The sequence below is a fragment of the Hoplias malabaricus genome, chromosome 18 (genome assembly GCF_029633855.1).
Source record: "Hoplias malabaricus isolate fHopMal1 chromosome 18, fHopMal1.hap1, whole genome shotgun sequence".
NCBI classification, from domain to species: Eukaryota; Metazoa; Chordata; class Actinopteri; order Characiformes; family Erythrinidae; genus Hoplias; species Hoplias malabaricus.
In genome coordinates this window covers 28,651,511-28,656,323 of record NC_089817.1, presented here as the reverse complement: position 1 = coordinate 28,656,323, position 4,813 = coordinate 28,651,511, and the positions used below count along the sequence as shown (strand labels likewise).

Below are 4,813 nucleotides of genomic sequence, written 5' to 3'. Positions count from 1 at the left end.
TTTTTTAACAGTTACATTTGTGTGTGGTGTTTTTACTTTTATCTGGAGCCATTTAATTTCCACAGTGTGAAAGGGCTGTGAATTTTTTCTGCTTCACATTATTTGCCTTTGAGGTAAGGTTGAAATCTCCCAGCGTTATACCAAGGGTCTTCCAGCTCACGGTGGTCCATTAGCAAAAAATATTTCATTTCACTGGGTTTAGGTTTTACATTTGTTTAGTGGACATTTTCAGAATGGCAAACCACTTCGGTGCCAGCACACATTGAAGCAGTGACACTTCATCCAGACTGTGAAAAAGAGCAGAAGAGCTGAAGTAATAGGTTTTACAAACACATGCAGTCATGCACACTTGTGGTCTGGGGGGCCTAGGGGAGGTTAAATTTACTCGGTGTGTTTGAAACATCATAGGAACTACATTTAAATGTCTTGTTCACTCACACTGCGCAGCAGCTTGCTAAGTTCTAAAGTGTAACAAATTTCAGATGTTATTAATCAAAGTATGTGACTCATTAGGACGCCCTGTGTATTCATTTTGGTCCATGTTTAAACAAATTGGAGCTTATACTGACAATGTTAGAGACCGAAATTCAAGAAGCCACACTTTATCTCACAGAGAAAACATCCTGGATACCAGGGAGAGAAATGAATTGGGCAAAATGTGGGATGAAATATAGGGAGTGGGAAATTTGGGAGTCAATCCAAAGCTCAGAGAAGGTGTGCTACTGAACTTGTGAATATTGTCAGACAGACAGCAAGCCGTTAGCTCCAAAACGCCCCCTAAAAACGTGTAAACCATTACATTCAGTAAACAAAACTGGTTATTCTGTTATCTAACAGTGTTATCTAACAAACATTCCGCTAGATATCTCACTTTCCTTTTGTCATCGCTGTACTTTTCGACAATAAAAGAGCATAGAGGCATTCAGAGGCAGGTTTTAGTGTGGATTTTATGTCATTGGATTTAACAAGTTGTTCCCAGATGTGTGTCCTCTTCAAGACGATGGCTGGCTCTGCGAATCTAGAATCTCTTCCCCCCCAAAAAAAAACTGCACAGCCGGTTTGGCCAAAGGCAGATATTTATTGGCTTTTCTTTTAGTTTTAAACCCATTGTAGTTACTAAATAATGAGCAGAGAGCAGCACGTCAGACACTACATTTCATTTCAGCACAGAAGAGTGAGATCTGCAATAAAGTTCACACCGTTTACGCACTGCTAGACTCATCCAGTGACCACAGCCGCCCCCTCAGACGACCTGCTGCGGACAGTGGTCAGTCTATTCGCCATCGACTAGTTATTCAGGCTCGGTGCCACCTAAAGAGCTTGAGCCAGGCAGCTGAGGGAGAAACGACACACTTCGCTCCTTCCACACGTTACGTTTAGAGCACATAGCACAGTGTAGGGCTGAAGGAGTCCATCAGACGGGAAATGGACCCTGTTCCATAACACGTAATGACCAGACCTACGCTAGGGGTAGACTACAAAATGAAGCTTGTGGTTTGTTTATGGGAGAAACTACAATATTCAAGGAATTATGTCAACTCATAATGGAAGTATATACAATTTGGTAAGGAATATTGCACTCTTTAAAGTAATAATCTATGCTTGTAGTTGGTACAGTACTTAATCTATTAAGGAATTCATTTATCGTACATTACAGTTGTGGTACTCTAGTCTTCCAGGAAAAAAAAAAAAATACACTGAAGAGATTCATGCAAAATATTATATGTCATTGCAATATTCTTCCATATTTTAACCACTTTATAAAGAATAGCGTGATTTCCGTCTGTGTTTTATTAAAAAGTGACGAAGAATTCGCAGGCTATATTTGGAATGACGGTGGTCCTGCTAGTGTAGACTTGTGTGTGTTTGTCTAGGGGAGGTTTGTGCAGTGTGTGTGTGTGTGTGTGTGTGTGTGTGTGCATCCTCTGTACTCTGTTAATTGTTGGTTTTATGCAGTTAATCATCGAACGACATAGGACGTAAAACACAAAACACAACGTCTTGAGAGTTAGGCTCGCAGCCTCAAAAAGCACAGATACAGATTAATGTTGTTCTTCAGCGGTTCATTACGTTTTTTATATTCAACAGACATTTGTCTCCAATGACTCCAGCAGTCTTCAGCTTAATTCTCCTTCACTGCAAACACAACAGCGATAGGAACCACGTTCGGGTCGGAATCCGATGCTTTTACTTTTTCCTTTTTTGCTTTTTTTCTTTGTTTTCTTTGTTTTTGGGCCAAATGTTCAAAGCTATGCACTGGATGAATCGTTTTGTCAGTAAACCAACAGAAACAACAGTAGGACAGTATGAGTTCTGAAGCATTATATTCCTCCTCGCCGCTGGCATATCGTCCAGTTCTCCTGCTAGAATTCGTAACGAAATGCAAGTAGCAATGCACGTGGCCAGTTCCGCTGGTCCAGGTCGATGTGGAGCGTGTGGAGCAGACCTGTGTTCTACACTTATGTATTTTGAAGTATTTGTGATGTAAATATCCAAATATTATACAGAGAAAAAAAATTAAGTATTTTGAGTATTTGAGCACTAGAATGTATTTTCAAATACATGTATTTTCTCAAAGACTTGAGTACTTGAGGACATTCAGTTAATGGTGAAGTGTGTTTTGCCCAGGTCTGCCGTAGAGAATTATTCTTATTTCTTTTTTTTTTTTCTTTCCTTTTTCTTTTTTGTAAATGTAGATGTTGCAATTTTGAAAAACAATGCGTAATTTTTTCTGCTCCTCATTTACATTTTCACCTTTAAGCAGAGGTCTTAATATTCTTCTGATTTGAAATGGATAAATATTTGCAGCATGGCTATTACTGCCACTCAAAGTGTTTTTAAAAGGGACCAGTGATGAATATATCGAGCTGTAGATCATAAAGTGACTGATCTAAAGGGAAACTGAAAGATTAATTTGTTTAATGATAGTGTAAGTGGCTTTAAACGGATATAAAATGCTTAATAAATGTTTCTAATGAGGGTGTGTAATGGTTATTTTGAACCGTGAAAAACGATAGACTAAACTACTTTCAGCTTTCATCTCTTCTGTGCAGGATAAAGGGAAGTTTCACAGATTTTTAGAGAGTTATTCAGGGTGGTTTGAGGCGAAATTCTCCATTTCTGAAGAACTTGCTGAGTCAGGTTTGCTCACAGTGGCGGCGATTGGATGCAAGGGACTGGCGCCCTGTCCTGGGTTTGTTCCTATCTTGCATCCAATGATTTCATGTAGGCTTTGGACCCTTCGTGACCCTGAACTGAATGAATTGGTTACAGAAAATGAAATGAATGACGGCGATAGGAACCAGAGTTCGTAATTAATTCATTATTCTCTTCATATGTTGGGTTCTGATCACTAGGACTATTAAAATCTGACACTGTAAATTACTCCAGAACTGAGCATTTGGAATGAACCCTTTGTGAATGACCTTGTGTACTATATGAAATTATTTTTTAAAAATTGGCAAAATTAACGTTTTTGAATCTGGGTCTTGTTTCACAATTTTAAGAACACGAGAGTGTATTTCCAGCTTTTTCAGGTCAAGAAAGACATAAACTAACGCAGTGGTCTCATTATCGTGGGACTTCAACTTCTTTACCTCATCTGGGTGTGGTTTCCTGATAGTATTGTAGCAAAATGAGTATCGTAGAGTGGTAGAATGACTTCTTTTAAGTGTTAAAATGATGTTAAAGCATGTGACTTTTGGGAAACAAAGGCCGGAGAATGACTCTTAAAGGTCCTTCTTGTTGAGAAAACAGATTTACAACAGACGTGGTGGTGACCTCCTTCTTCACCAAGCACTTCAGAATTACTCTCGGATTCAGCTAGCCCTAATAAAGCCATCTTAATCACTCTTATAAGCAAGTATAACCTGAATATTGCAGATTATTTCCCAGTTGACCTGCTGTAAACTAAGGAGGTGTTGATAATTTGTGTACAGGCGCTTATCCGCAGGCACTAAAAGAAGAGTTGATCGTAGGCCTACACAATGTCTTCCAAAATGTAGTTTCCATAATGGGTCCTAATCAGAATCAAGGGGTTCAAACTATTTTTTTTTCTCAGTACAGTTTAGTCTATTATACAACATCACAATAGTTTTTGGTAATCTCAAAAGACTGGGTTTCTGTCCAAGCGAAGATCCACATCCGACTTGTGAAAATGAAGTTCTGTTACACTTTTGTTGTTTTATGTTGTAATGAGGATCTGTTAGTGATCTTGGTAAAGACCAAGGTTGTAATTGTATAATATTTGCTGTACATGTAAAACGTAGATCATTCAATAACTATTAAAATCTTTGAAAACAACCCTGTCTTGCTTTTTTTTCTTTTTATTGTATGTGTAGTTCCAGATGTATGTGTGTGTCACACCACTAAACAACACACATTTATTTCTGCTCAAAGTAATTACACACAGCTAAGTAAGTAAATGCTTAAATTATATTGATAATATATACCATACTGTGCAAATTTAACGTGTCATTTGACCCAGGTTCGTCCAAAATTACACTTTACATAATATGAGCCAATAGGGGGCGACACTTTATAATCACTCGCCAACAAAGCCCGTATAAAGCGTCTCATTCTCGATTTTCATTCCCATCCGTTTTCCGGTGAGGTACCGCCCTCCGACGTTGTTATTGGCTAGCGAATTAAACGGCTCGCGGCTAGTAGGCGCAAGCGTGAGGTTCTAGCCAATTACGTCGTAGAATGTTGGACATCTCGGCCAATCAGCGCACAAGAGGGCGGGCCTCGGCGGGAAACGGGTGTGGAAAAAATAACGATGTATTGCGAGTTGCCCCCCATTCGGAAACCCCGT

General features: G+C 39.1%; 1 protein-coding gene across 4 annotated transcripts in view; it reads left to right on the top strand.

The window, feature by feature from the left end:
- Positions 1-4,295, top strand: part of LOC136674519 (protein FAM168A-like) — a 16,214-nt gene extending 11,919 nt beyond the window's left edge. For all 4 annotated transcript variants that reach the window (XM_066650532.1, XM_066650531.1, XM_066650529.1 and 1 more), the window contains one exon: positions 1-4,295. This exon is cut by the window's left edge and continues 336 nt beyond it. The gene's annotated coding sequence lies outside the window, so the exon portion shown is untranslated.
- Positions 4,296-4,813: the final 518 nt, after the last annotated feature.